Source organism: Opisthocomus hoazin, chromosome 21 (genome assembly GCF_030867145.1).
Source record: "Opisthocomus hoazin isolate bOpiHoa1 chromosome 21, bOpiHoa1.hap1, whole genome shotgun sequence".
NCBI classification, from domain to species: Eukaryota; Metazoa; Chordata; class Aves; order Opisthocomiformes; family Opisthocomidae; genus Opisthocomus; species Opisthocomus hoazin.
Window position 1 is genome coordinate 7,443,252 of NC_134434.1, and position 14,584 is coordinate 7,457,835.

At 57.7% G+C, this 14,584-nt stretch overlaps 1 protein-coding gene and 1 long non-coding RNA gene across 2 annotated transcripts in view; one reads left to right on the plus strand and one right to left on the minus strand.

Annotated features, from left to right (window-relative positions):
* RPL38 (ribosomal protein L38) overlaps positions 1 to 14,584 on the plus strand; it is a 488,213-nt gene that overhangs the window by 163,656 nt on the left and 309,973 nt on the right. The gene's annotated exons all lie outside the window — the stretch shown is intronic.
* LOC142363836 (uncharacterized) overlaps positions 1 to 14,584 on the minus strand; it is a 69,330-nt gene that overhangs the window by 51,646 nt on the left and 3,100 nt on the right. Inside the window, exon 2 of the long non-coding RNA XR_012765995.1 lies at positions 9,744 to 10,268. This is a non-coding gene — a long non-coding RNA (uncharacterized LOC142363836). The remainder of the gene's footprint in view (positions 1 to 9,743; positions 10,269 to 14,584) is intronic.

Genomic DNA, 14,584 nt, shown 5'->3' on the forward strand with positions numbered 1-14,584 from the left:
AGCGCCGGCTTCGAGCTGCTCAGAGCCTGCAGTGAGCAGAGCCTTGCAACAAGCTGAGGCCAGGGCTCGCCCAGAAACTGCTCCCCAAACGCAGCTTCAGCTTTTGTTTCATCCTTTTCCCTTGGAAAGAGGATCCCCCTGCCCCAGAAGCTACAACGCTCACGGGAAGAGGAAAATCACCCACGGAGGTAGCTGCATGCCTTGCTGAGGACCAGGACCAGCAAGTCAGGGTCACTACTTTGCCCCCAGGTCCTGAACGGAGCACGGGGCAGATGGCAACGAGCAACGCCGTCAGCTCAGCCATCCCGAGACCAAAGGCTCAGTCTCCACGGGGCTCTGTGCAGTGCCACCATTGCCCCGTCTGACTTCGGAGAAGTTACTTCATCTTGCAGAGCCTCAGTTTCCCCTCTTGAAAAACCAAACGGGAGCAAACTCCGCTTCACCTGCCTGCCCGGAGGGATCACCAGCCGGAGTCGGCCAGTGGTTTACAGAACGCCTGGAAACCACGGCAGGGAAAGCGTGAGAAAAGCCCAGGCCACGATGGTTGTTTTTATGATGAAGAAATTCGGGCTGAGTCACGGAGCCAGAGCTGTGCGTTCCCAGAGGCAGCGAGCGCGCACCAGGCGCTCAGCAAACTGGTTTCCCCAGGAGGGATTTCGGGGCTCGTCCCAGAAGGGACCAAATGACAGCACGTGGCTGATGGGGACCCTGCGCCTCGAGGTCCCCCCCCCGCCCTGCGGGGCTGGAGGGAGATTCGGGGCCATCGCTTGCAGGGGAGGTGGGATGCTCCGGGGATACACACCACATCCGTGCACCCAACAGCTTCACTGCCGAGCATTTCCAACCACCTACTCAAAACGAGTTATTCGATGGCACAGGTGCTTCTCACGAAAGAGAACGTAACAGCTTTGACTCGTCCCTGCAAAAAGAGCGTTGCCCATGGGGAACGCATGATTTTCCTTGCCCTTTAAATCACTCTTCTCCCTCCCTCCTGCCCACACCCACTCATTCAGTGATATTTATTATCGCTACTGATTTCCTAATCTCCAGCACATGATGCAAGAACAGAACTCAGCACAACGTTACACATTAAAACCCCGTCACATAACAGAGCTGTGGGAAAGGCTGAGGGAGCTGGGCTTGTTCAGCCTGGAGAAGAGAAGGCTGGGAGGGGACCTTAGAAATGCCTCTAAATATCTGCAGGGTGGGGGTCAGGAGGATGGGGCCAGACTCTTTCCAGTGGTGCCCAGCAACAGGACAAGGGGCAACGGGCACAAACTGAAGACGAGGAAGCTCCGTCTGAACCTGAGGAAGAACTTCTTCCCTCTGAGGGTGACGGAGCCCTGGCCCAGGCTGCCCAGGGAGGCTGTGGAGTCTCCTTCTCTGGAGATATTCCAGCCCCGCCTGGCCGCGGTGCTGTGCAGCCTGCTCTGGGTGACCCTGCTTGGGCAGGGGGTTGGGCTGGGTGACCCACAGAGGGCCCTGCCAACCCTGACCATGGTGGGATTCTGTGACAGCTCTGCTCTGCACGATACAGTAACTCAGAAGCACGGGCACAGGGCAGCAGCCCATCTCCCCGGGTGGGAGCGCTGGCAGCAGACGCAGCCCCAGACCCGCTGCCTAGGGAAGGGTCTCAGAGGTCAAAAACCTGAGTTGCTTCTCCCTGCTTCCCCCGGGGACCGTCTCGGAGGAGTCACAGTCCCATGGCAGGGGACAGATTCCCCACCAGGGACCTCCAAGGGTAGCTGGACGGTTCCATCCTTTCGCAGGAAGGAATTTTACTGGTGATGGAGTGAGGAGGATGCTGGGCCAGACAGAGGAGATCTGGCTGTGCGTGGGTGGGAGCAGCTCTGCAGCGAGCTCCAGCTCAGACACCATCACTGCGGCAGTCGCACCCTTTGCTCTTTCATAGCATTTACTGAGCTTGGTCCAGAATCCAGCCTGCCCTTTCCTCCCGGGCCAGGCGAATCCCGCTGCAGCTGGGCCACCCAGCTCCTTCCTGAGAGCAGCGAAAAGCCGGAAAGCAAAGGAAAAGAAGAGCAGGTCGACAAAAGCCTTTAGAGCTTGTAAGTCCTGAAAAACGCAGCGAAGCTTCAATAGGAAAAGCAAGCACCAGAGTTTGGTGGGCAAAAGCCACCAACCAGCCCGAGCCCTGGAAGAAGCCAAGTGTGGCAGATGATGGAAAACCAAGGAGAGGGAGGGAGGGAGAGGGCGAGTAGGACAGACGAGGAGGGCAAGGGAGGGAAAAAGAGGGGAGGATCTGCTTGAAGCAAGATCTCCAGCCTGTTCCTGAAACTTCCCGCTTGTGCGCCAGGCGCTGCCGAATACTAATCAGAACTGAAAAAATATCAAACAATTAGGAAGGAAAGACTCTTGGCAGGGTTTCTCCTGGAGACGTCGGGCTGGTTTTGTTTATGAGCTAGAGGAAGTGGTAACCGCTCCTGTTTGTTCTGCTGAAGAAAAGAAAAAGCTCCAGTGTTTTAATTTCCCTGCTGAAAACCCTGGAGATTTTGCCTTAAATGGATCAGAATGGCTGATCTAGATTCACCCTCAGCCTTTTGTTACAAGAAAATATTTTAGCCATTTTCTCCCTCCCCTTCTGCGTGGGGAAAGAAAGGGGCAGTGGATACAAAGCAAGCATTTTTGTGCTCAGAAAATATCACTGAAAAGAGCATTCCAGAGGACAAGGGCGCAGCGCAGCTCCCGGGGCACGGGCGATGTCCTTGCGGAGCAGCCGGGCAGACGCAACCCCCAGGGAGGGCAAACGCATAAACTCGAAACCTCCTTTGCATTATAAAGGCACGCGAGGCAATGCACCAGAAGCCAAGATAAAGTTTTTAAAATAAGATTATTTTTTTCCCTTGTAGTCGCTACATGCAAGGCTGGGAGGGAGTGCGGACAGGGTGGGGTGGGCACCCACGCTCACCCATCGACTTGAGGTGCAGCTTGCAGCTCGCTCAATGCAAAGCCCCTGTATAACCATTTCATTTTTTTTTTTAATTTAAGTCATGTCAAGAGGGGTCCAACTAGCACCCTGGAAAATTCCACCAGGTTTATCACGGTTTGTAACAGCCCACGGAAGGCACGAGGCGTTGATGGAAGGAGTGCGGTGTAGCAGGCAGATGCATCGGCAGCGACGGGTCCTGGCGTTGGGAAAAACCAGGTCCTGGGCCAGAGCCACCCCTCAGCCGCACACAGCACCCCGGGGGAGAGGGGTGTGTTGGAGTCCCCAGCAGCCTGAGAAGAAAGCTGGTGAGCCTGTCCCCAAGGCTTGGGGTGTCCGAGGGCTCTCAGGCATCTCTCTCCTCAAAGGCAGCAGCGAAGGGGAGGCCAGAGGAACTCCTTCAGTAAAATAAGACAGAGCAACAGGCAAACTGTGACACTCACAGCAAAGAAACTTCCCAAAAGCTCCGGGCTTTTAGGTGCAGAACCAAAATGCATTCACCACGGCAACCCGGCCGTGGGACTGGTAGCACCGGTGGAATTTGCAATTGGCTCCAGCGATCGAGGAGGGAGCCCGGACGGTGAAAGGTTTCGATGTGAACGGTGCCGGCCAAGCAGGCTGTAACTGCTCTGGAAGCGCTTTTCGAGGCAGCCAAACGCCCCGGTTTATCCCGCCATAATTCACCCACGTCCCAACAGAGCGAGGTGGAAGCGGAGCCAGACAGTGCTCCCAGCCCCTCTTTTCCCGTGGAGTCAGGGAAGGACGATGAGAAAGGGAGAGGCAGAGCAGGAGGGTTCCAGCGCCTTTTCTTCGGGGGAAGGCAGCACATCGAACCATCCCCAGCTCCAGGAACGCTGTGTAGGTGGCCTGCTCCGAGCGGGCTGGGGACAGGCGGGGACAGCAGATGCCTCCGCACCGGTGCACCCCTAAGGCGATCCTCACCCGAGCAGCCGCCCCTCGCTCTCCCAGTGCCCTCCTGCACACACCAATCCCCGAAGCCCAAGACGATGCCCCAGGTACAGCCCAGGGTTACCACGCGAGAGGTCCTCAGGACCAGCCCTGCCCTCAGCACCCACGTTTCCAAGTCACACTCATGGATCAGCAGCTTTTCAGACACAGCTTAACAGTTTTCCTAAGTGTCAAATACTTTTGGCTAAAATCAGATCCCTAGATGTCAAGTTTATAGCCCCATACCTGCTCCCTCCCCAGCCTCATCCCTTATTGCCTTGACACCACGGTCCCAGCATCCTTGTGTTTGGGTATGTATCTCCACGAGCACCTCAGGAGGTGAGGAACCGCTGCTAGCCCCAAAAGCTGGAGGGAATAACCTCAAATACTGTGCTCAGTTTTGGGCCCCTCACTCCAAGAAGGACATGGAGGGGCTGGAGCATGTCCAGAAAAGGGCAGCCAGGCTGGGGAGGGGGCTGGAGAACGAGTCTGATGAGGAGCGGCTGAGGGAGCTGGGGCTGCTCAGTCTGGAGAAGAGGAGGCTGAGGGGAGACCTTCTCACTCTCTGCAGCTCCCTGACAGGAGGGGGCAGTGACGGGGGGGGGGGGGGGGGGGGGGGGCGGAGTTGGTCTCTTCTCTCAAGTAACCAGTGATGGGACAAGGGGAAATGGCCTCAGGTTGTGTCAGGGAAGGTTCAGATTGGATATCAGGAAAAATTTCTTTCCTGAAAGAGTGGTCAGGCATTGGACCAGGCTGCACAGGGCAGTGGGGGAGTCCCCATCCCTGGAGGGGTTCAAACACCATGGGGATGTGGCACCTGGGGACATCGTTTAGCTGGCATGGGGGTGTTGGTGTGACGGTTGGACCTGATGATCTTAGAGGGCTTTTCCAATCTTAATGAGCCCATGATTCTGTGAAATGGGGCACAGAGATGCAGCCCCAGAGTGGCCTACTTGGATGCCCACCGTCACGGAGGATGCCCCCATAAGGGATTTAATTCAGGTCTCAAAACACCAGTGAGTGCCCTCAGCAGCGGCTCAGCCACCGACCAAGCAGACCCTGGGAGATGCCACGCTGTATGCTCCACTCCGGCCAGCACAGGGACCTTCCTAACCCCGAATCACCTTCCCCTCCTCCTGCCCTCCAAAAGCCCTTCTCCATCTCTCTCTGCAGCCACAACCAAAGGGAAGGCAGACCCTAAGCGCAGCCTTTGCCAGCTACGCCCTCGCAGCCAGTCTTTGGAGGGACACGAGCACACAGACTGTGCTCGGCCTGGGCTGCGTTTGGGGGAGCAAGAGGGAGCGGGGCCAGCCCACAACCCCCTGCTTCGCACGGCTCCAGCTCCAAACCCAGCAGCAGCCCCCGCTCTGCCCCCCCCCCACCTCGGAGGGGTTGGAGGCCTCTCCCCCTCCCCAGACCAGGCATTAGATGAGGAGCTACTGGAAAGAGTCCAGCGGAGGGCTGCGAGGGTGAGGAGGGGACTGGAGCATCTCTCCTACAAGGAGAGGCTGAGGGAGCTGGGCTTGTTCAGCCTGGAGAAGAGAAGGCTGAGAGGGGACCTTAGAAATGCCTCTAAATATCTGCAGGGTGAGGGTCAGGAGGACGGGGCCAGACTCTTTCCAGTGGTGCCCAGCGACAGGACAAGGGACAATGGGCACAAACTGAAGCCAAGGAAGTTCCAGCTGAAGATGAGGAAGAACTTCTTCCCTCTGAGGGTGACGGAGCCCTGGCCCAGGCTGCCCAGGGAGGCTGTGGAGTCTCCTTCTCTGGAGATATTCCAGCCCCGCCTGGCCGCGGTGCTGTGCAGCCTGCTGTGGGTGACCCTGCTTGGGCAGGGGGTTGGGCTGGGTGACCCCCAGAGGTCCCTTCCAACCCCCACCTTGCTGGGGTTCTGAGCGGGCGGCTGGGGCGGGGGGGGGGCAGGAACAGGCGCTCGCAGCCACCCGGGAGCCGCAGCCGGGCGAGGCGCGGAGCTCCGCTGCCATCCAGCGGCCGCGGGGCCGGGGCTCCGGGCAGCCCCCGCCCCCCCCCCCCCAGTACGCCGAGGAGGGACGGCCACCCCCTGCCCCCGACTTCACAGAAGCATTGAGGTTGAAAATGCCCTCTAAGATCATCAAGTCCAACCGTCATCCCAACCCCACCATGCCTGCTAAACCATGTCCCCAAGTGCCACATCCCCACGGTTTTTGAACCCCTCCAGGGATGGGGACTCCACCACTGCCCTGTGCAGCCTGGTCCAAAGCCTGACCACTATCTCAAGGAAGAAATTTTTCCCAGTATCCAATCTGAACTTCCCCTGATGCAGCATTTTCTCATGCTGGGTTGGAAGGGACCTTAAAGATCTTCTCCTTCCACCCCCCTGCCAGGAGCAGGGACATCTCCCACCAGCCCAGGGTGCTCAGAGCTCCGTCCAACCTGGCCTTGAACCCTGCCAGGGAGGGGGCAGCCACAGCTTCTCTGGGCAGCCTGGGCCAGGGCCTCACCACACTCACCATAAATAATTTCTTCCTTACGTCTGATCTAAATCTCCCCTCTTGCAGTTTAAAGCTGTTACCCCTTGTCCTATCCCTCCGTGCCCTTGTAAAAATCTCTCTCCAGCTCTCCCACAGGCTGCTCTAAGGCCTCCCTGCAGCCTTCTCTTCTCCCCATCCCTGGAGGGGTACAAAAACCGTGCAGATGTGGCACTTGGGGGCCTGATGGCCCTGCCTGGCCCCTGCCCTGCCTGCTGCTGCCTGCTACTGTCCGGCCTTCGCCTGCCTGCCCTGCCTGGCCCTCGCTGGCCCCTGCCCGCTGCTGCCCGGCCCCGCCCAGCCCCTGCCCGGCCCCGCCCCCTGGCTGCCGGTGCTGCCGCCCTGCCCGCCGCCAGGTGTCAGCCCGCGCCCAGGAGCGCTCCCAACCCCGGCCGCGACCCAGCGCCCCCCGCCCGGGGGGACCCCCTGCTGCCGGCAGCGCGCGGAGGGGTGCACCCACCCACCCCTCACACCCCCCCCCCCGAGGGGCTGAACCGGGAAAAGGGGGGTGCAGCCGCGGGGAACGGCCCGGCCGAGGCGGGGATGCTCGCAGGAGGGGGGGGCGGCCCTAAATCACACAATCCCAGCGTGGTGGGGGTTGGCAGGGACCTCTGTGGGTCACCCAGCCCAACCCCTGCCCAAGCAGGGTCACCCACAGCAGGCTGCACAGCACCGCGGCCAGGCGGGGCTGGAATATCTCCAGAGAAGGAGACTCCACAGCCTCCCTGGGCAGCCTGGGCCAGGGCTCCGTCACCCTCAGAGGGAAGAAGTTCTTCCTCGGGTTCAGCTGGAACTTCCTCAGCTTCAGTTTGTGCCCATTGCCCCTTGTCCTGTCGCTGGGCTCCACTGGAAAGAGTCTGGCCCCGTCCTCCTGACCCCCACCCTGCAGATATTTAGAGGCATTTCTAAGGTCCCCTCTCAGCCTTCTCTTCTCCAGGCTGAACAAGCCCAGCTCCCTCAGCCTCTCCTCGTAGGAGAGATGCTCCAGTCCCCTCACCATCCTCACTCAAGCCTCACCTGGCACCCAGCAGCACCCAGCTGTACCTCCACACCCCAGGACCCTGGCAGGGCAGAGCCTGCTCCGTGGCTGCCCAGCGGAATCGCTCTGCACTCAGCCATTAAAGACGAGAAAGTGGCTCTGGCGAGAAGCAGCCAGAGCACCAACAAGGGATTGCTGCTTAACATCATGTTAAAAAGCTTTTGCAGCCTGCAGCTAGAGGCAAGGATCCCTGCAGCGGGATTGCTGTTTGTCCTTCCCGCAGGGTCCGGGCAGAAGCAGCGCCAGAACAGTCTCAGCCACCATGGTCAGCCTCTCTGGGGGGCTGGCACCCGCACCCCGCCTGCCAGCAAGGTCCCCAGAGCATCACTCATTACACACACGCAGAGCGCAGCCAAGCCAACAGCCACGGCATCCGTTCACAGGGCATCCCTCAAAGCTGAGGATGCAAAAAAAAAATCAAAACCAAACCCCAAGTACGAGCCTGTCCCCTTGTCACAGCAGCTGGTGCAGCGCCTGAGCTGCGCTGCGCTCGTTCGGGGTGGAAGGTCTCTACCTCACTGTAACCCAGGGAGCTCAGCACCTGGGAAGCTGCTGTACCACCAGCAAGAGGGTGTGCAGGAACCCATCGCGTTGCTGAGGGCTGGAAGCCAAGGACTCCTGTTGCAAAGCGATGAAGTCAAGCGCTTGGTGCATTCAATGCTCAACTGAAAGCCACAGTCCCAAGGGTCTGGGAAGAGACTGAGCGATGACAGCACCAGTCAGACACTGACAAAGGAGGGAAATTCAAACATCCCAGCTCTGTTCAGATAGCTGCAAGTCTGCAGTGCAGACGAGTGGAAATCAAGCCAGCTCCAGCCACTTGGCTCTTCAAGCTCACTTTTGCCACCTGGGTCCCTCCTGAAGAGCACCCGGCAGGCAGAGCTGTCTCTGGGGGGGCTGCATCATACTGCATCCTCCGGGATCTGCACAAGGTATCAGGGAGGAACAGCAGCTTTACAGCTCTTCCCAGTTTCCCTTTAGCTGTATTGGAGCAGTTCTCTGCAGAACATGTCCACAGCCATACAGCTCCCAACAGACACCACCATAGACCCCACATTCCCACCAGTCTCCATCAGACTGCTTGGACTGGCTGAGCACTGGCGAACAAGAACAGATGAGCTCTAACCACAAACAGAAGTGTACTTTAAATAAAAAAAAACCAAGTCTTTCCCAGCAGCAGTTTTCTCTTCATTCACCACATTTCTCAGCCTCTTTCTGCCAGAGGAAAGTCCACTACAAGACACACATGAAAATGCAGTCTGGGCAGGGTGAACTGCAGCACCGTCCCGAGTGAAAGCGTTCCGCTCTGCGTCCCAAACCCAAGCTGGATCCACCCCAGTTCAGAGCAAAGGGCCCCAGCAGCTGTAGCCTTTGAGCCTGCGCAGGGACTGAAGGGGAAGGTCCCCACCAAAACCCGCGACCACCACAAAAGCCAGGTGTCACTGGCAGGCCGGTCCCAGGAGAGCCAAGGCAGGACCACTGCATCTACCTCCGGACAAGAGCCAGCACCAAGGGCTGGTGAGGGCCAACCCCATCTTCCCCAGCACAGGAGCCATCGCCTCACTCCCCACCCAAGCACAAAGCCCCCCGTTTAATCCTCACGCATCCACGGCTGCTCCTGCCAAGCCCCTCGGGCACATCTCCCAGCACCAGACACCAAGATGGCCACACGGACACAAGTCCCCTCAAAATCCAAAGCCCTGACATCGTTTTCTAGCAGTCCCCCACCTTCCCCAGGGAAATGGCTTGTCCATCACGATGAGGCTCACCCCGCACCCTCCTCCCCAGGGAGCCTTTCGGCTCATCCCCTGCACCCGCCCAGGCACCGGGAGCCTTGCAGTACCCTCAAGATGAGCCACACGTTGTTCCCAGGCCACCCAACAAGCAGCGAGCTCCCCTGCACAGCCACCACTGCTTGCTCCAACATGCTTTGAAGTGTGGAAAGCCAGCAGGGTCCCCCCTTGCCAGAGAATCAAAGAAAAACCTGCTCCGGGGCTGCCTCGCTTAAACTCCTTTGTCCATCACTCAGCAATATAACTCCAGGAAGAAAACTCTTATTAAGGATTTCAGGTTTAAACAGTACTAAAAAGTTAGTGCTGTGAGGAAAACAGGAGGGGAAAGCCACTGCAGCTTTCAGAGACAAGCCCACCTACTCTGCCATTCCCCCTGGAGCAGCAGGTCACTAGATTTGGCATTTTTCCTCAACTTGGGGCAAATACAATTTTCTAAGAAGTCAATCCCACAGCAAGTTGTGTTTTCATTAAAAAAAAAAGGGGGGGGGAAGTACATATTCTTGACTCACCCAAGACCAGCAGGATTTGTCCTACAGGTGCGCACGGACTCCTCCTTCCTCCGGAGCCACGATGCTCAGGGCAGCAGCCCAGACAGAGGGGACTGGAGCAGTGGCCTGTAAGCGCTGCTTTTCCACATCTGGCAGTCGGGAGATTTCACGTAACAAAGCCAGTTCCACCAGCTTAGTAAAAACCACAGCACTGGCAGAATAATGCCAACAGCAGTAATCCACCGGATTTTGAGAGCAGCAGGTGTCTGCAGCCTTCTGACCATCACATTCCCAGCTACAGATGGAAGGGAGCATCCAAAACCCGCACCAGTCCACGACAGCTCATTACTCCAGAGATCCCAGTAGAGAGAAGCCATCCAGATACAAATCCTCTTGGCTCCGGACCGTTTGCTTGGTGGAGGGGGAGAGGTCCCAAGCCTGCACATGGTCAGACTCTCAGCTCCTCGCTTCTAGGTATGAGGAGAGTCCAACAGCTCTTGTGGCTGACGGCATCTGCCCCTTCCAGCAGTGACAAGCTACCAAAACCTGTAAAGAAACAAGTGTCAGGAGGAGGGAACGGCAGTGACTCTCGGCCTCTACAGCACAGCCAGAGCTGCACCTTGCTCTCCAGGCCTGCTGTCAGCTGCAGGGACATCTGAGGGCAGCTGAGCACATCCCACACAGCACAGCTGCAAGATATTCCCACATTCAGCATTCAGAAGCCAGGACTGCACCAAGACGAAGGACCACAAAGCAGGACTTTGCTTGCTGCTGCTGAGCAGAGGTACTGGCCATGCTGGTGGATTCATCTCCAGGGAGCAGGCAGCGCTGGCCAATTCCTTGCTTAGGTGTTACCATCCCAGTCGTTTCGGCAGGACTGGTCACACTGGTTTCTAACACGTAGGACTACGGCTTAAATCCATCCACAGAAAAGAGCCAGTGACTTCTTCGCAGGGCAGCACCTCTCCTCCGCACAGCAGCGGTGGCAAATGCAGCCCCAAGGCTCACAAAAAGGTGACGATTCAAGCTCAGAGGGTCTGCTGAAGATGTGGCCGAGCACAGACCCTCCCGCCACCCCTCACCTTCGGCGACAACCTCAGCAGAGGGCCCGGGACAGAACCAGCATCTCCCTCCCTCCACCCCTCTCCAAAAAAATCAAACCCCCCAAAATCACCGACGCGCCATCAGAATCCGCGGCGGCCAGCTCTGCCGAGGAAGCCGCGGGCACGCAGGATGGCCAGCGCTTGTTGGGAGGGATTTTGATTTATTGCTCGTCTGCCAGGTCTGCACACACGCACCATCACGTGTGCACGCACACACGGTTTTATTAGGGATACATTAGTACGCGCACTACCCGGCTTCGTTAGGGCGCTGCTGCTCTCCAGCACAAAGTCCGTATTTGTTTCCCTGCAGGGGTGGAAATAAAGGGGGTTTTGTATTTTCTTCCTCTTCTCTTTGCAGGCTGGAGTGAGTTTATTTGACACTCCAGCACTCTTTGTGAGCTGAGTGCCCGAGGATAAATGCTACCCTTAAGAGTTACTTGGCGTTAGACAGAGGGACCCTCTTCAGAGGAGAATGGGGGCTTGTTGGGATGGGGTGGGAGGGGGCGCGGGGAGGGGGCCTCCGAAGAGCGCCTGGGCAGCCCTCATAGAAGGGTCTCTGTCCTGGGCTCACAATAGGGCGAATTCTTAAAGATACCGGGAGCTGAAAGGAAGGAAGGAACTTTCCTCCTTTGAAAAAGGATTTTCAGGAACAATCGAAGAAGCTGTAAAAAGGGGATCATTATTTCCCATCCCATCTGCTGGGCTGGGAAGCCCCCCCTCCCCCTCCCGGGTCCTCAGCCGGGCAGATCTGACACCTACCACTCCAACAAACACCAGCGGTAGGAACACGGTCACCCTCCAGTTTCCCTTTGCCGAGGGAGCTGCCCAGACCCTGCGAGCAGATGCCCTCCTCCATCCCGCAGACGTGTACCAGCTACAGGAGCCACCTTCTCCTCCCCAGGACCAGCTGCGCTGCTGCCTCCAGGCCCTCCTGCCTCAGAAGCAATGGGCTGCAGAGAAGGGAATCTCCCAGGACCAAGGCTGACTCAAGCATCCACTCATGGGCCAGGATGCCACTGTCCTGCCAGTGACACAGGAGCAACTTCTTGCCCAGAGAAGCTGTGGCTGCCCCCTCCCTGGCAGTGCTCAAGGCCAGGTTGAATGGAGCTCTGAGCACCCTGGGCTGGTGGAAGATTCCCTGCTCATGGCAGGGGGTTGGCACCAGATGAACTTTAAGGTCCCTTCCAACCCAAACCAGTCTGATTCTCTGATTCTAACTGCATGTACCCCCAGAGATGCAAGCCCACACCGTACTCACGCAGAGAGGACAGCACTTCCACAGCTGACACGCAGCCCACCCACCACTTGCACGGACGGAGGGAGACCTGCCAGCCAGCTCCAGGGAGCAGCTCTTCCTCCCTAGCTGCGATGGAGAATTTTCTGCAGACACTCAGCCTTACACAGCCCGGAAAAAGAAGCTAAAGCCACAGCAGCCTGGCTGGTGATCTTCAGGTCCAGCTTAGCCCCACCACAGATCCCAGCCACTTCCAGAGTGGCTGATACCACCTCTTGCTGCCCCCTTATGTCCACTGGTGACCGAGTCCCTTCCAAATCACAGCCAAGCAGGACACTCATGTACCTGCAACCCCCAAGGGCTGCATTGCAGCCTTCCCGGCATCTCACACAGCAGCAACCACAGCCCAGACACTGATGTTTTCCCACCCGAAACGGAACCCTGCTCATCACGTTGTCACCCCAGAGATGCGCAAGCATGCCACCAGGACCTCACTCCTCCAGGCTTCCTCCTTTCCTCCCCATCCCCAGCTTGCTGAGGAGACGCTGGAATCACCATAAACCCAAGCCCACAGCAGAGCTCTAGCTGGCCATGAAAGCAGATGGCTAGAGCTGATGCACAGCCCCTCCCCAGCAGACGAGGGGACCTGTTCTCCATGGTCTGGTTTGGGGCCTGACTCTTTCCAGTGGTGCCCAGCGACAGGACAAGGGGCAACGGGCACAAACTGAAGCAGAGGAAGCTCCAGCTGAACCCGAGGAAGAACTTCTTCCCTCTGAGGATGACGGAGCCCCGGCCCAGGCTGCCCAGGGAGGCTGTGGAGTCTCCTTCTCTGGAGATATTCCAGCCCTGCCTGGATGCGGTGCTGTGCAGCCTGCTGTGGGTGACCCTGCTTGGGCAGGGGGTTGGGCTGGGTGACCCACAGAGGGCCCTGCCAACCCCCATCATTTTGTGATTCTGTGTGTCTTGGAAGCGTAGAGAAGCTCCTGTCAACTTTAATTCCTAGAGTTTACTTCCACATTGACTGCATCACAGATAGGCATCTGGCCATCCAGCTGACTGCCTCTGGGTGTCACTGGCACCCCAGGTCCCAGAGGCTGGCAGCGGGTTCCTGACCCTCCATCAGCAGGACAGCCTGGGCATGGGCCAGTCCTGGCGCTGAGCTTATCTGCAGGAACAAAGATGGGCAGAGGAGAATGCCACCCGAGGAAGAAACACCACAATCATTCAACCTACAAATCCTCAAGGGACCTTCTCCGCACCTTCTGGCTGCCAGCGTGAGCCCACACACCAGAAACGTGCTCTCTCATACCAACTTACGAAGAAAAAAACTTCCAAAATTCAGAAGCCACTCCTGAAATACACTGGCCTGAAAGCACAGCTTAAAGGATCACCAGAAGGAGCTGAAGGGAACTTCAAGGACAGCAGCGAAGCCCCCGACCATCCCAAACCAGAGAGGACGTGACACCAAGGTCCCAAAGCATCCCGCCTCCCTCTGACCCAGGGCAGCACCCATTCAAGCAGCCCAAAGCCAGTCTAAGGTCCCCTACGGTACCACACACAAAGCCTTTCGGCCCTCGTGACCAAGTCACCTTGCATGAGAGGTTCAAGGCTGCCTTAGGCTGAGCTCGGCTCAGACCGGAGCCATCGCTGTTGGTTTCCTCCTTCATGAGACCACGGAAGGTTTTGCTGCAGCCGTACCAGGCAGATGAGAGCTCTGTCCCCCTCCCGGGGAGAAAAGCCAAGAATAAAACCCCATAGGATGCAGCTTTAAAAGCAGCCTGACTAGACAGCATTTGCTCCCGATACAAAACCCATTCTGAGCTTTGGGGTTCCCCCTCCCCCCAGGAGAGCTGCAAAACCACCCAGGGATCAAACACATTTATTTAAAGGTAGGTTTTAGCCCTCAAAAAACATCTGTGGCTTGGCAGAAAGAGACAGCCAGCTGAAGAAAAAATGTCACCCTCCTCAGGCACTGGGTGCAGCACAGCCCTGGGGTCTCCCACCTCATCAGCTCTGTTTGGGAGAGGAGCCCAGCGGCGAGAACAGCCCCCCTGCCCATGCTCCTTCCAGTCTTCCTCTCGGGTGCTGGGCCAGCAAAGCGCTCCCTGCAATCCAGATGCTGCCACAGGGGGGAAAAAACCCAAAACTAAGAGAGGGGGAAGGCTTGAAGCTCTGCCACCAGGCTGCAGGGCAGGACGAAGCCACACGGAGCACGGACTCTGTCTCCAGGGACTAATAAGGCAACGCGCTGTAAACCCTAATCCTGCGTTAAGAGCTTTCATCAAAAAGGAATGGTATTTATTAGGGACTTATAGGAGGTAATGAAAGTGTTTTCATGCCGTGTTTACACTAACATGGGGGACTTTATGCTAGCATTCGCCCCTTCGTTTTTATTTCCAATACATCTTTCTGATGAAATAAGCCATTCCGAACAAGGCCACCCTTTGTAACGCGGTTATAACTTTCTGGCCGGCCGTGGTAGCTGGCAAAGCACCGCGCTTTCCTTGCCCTCTCTTTTGTTGCTT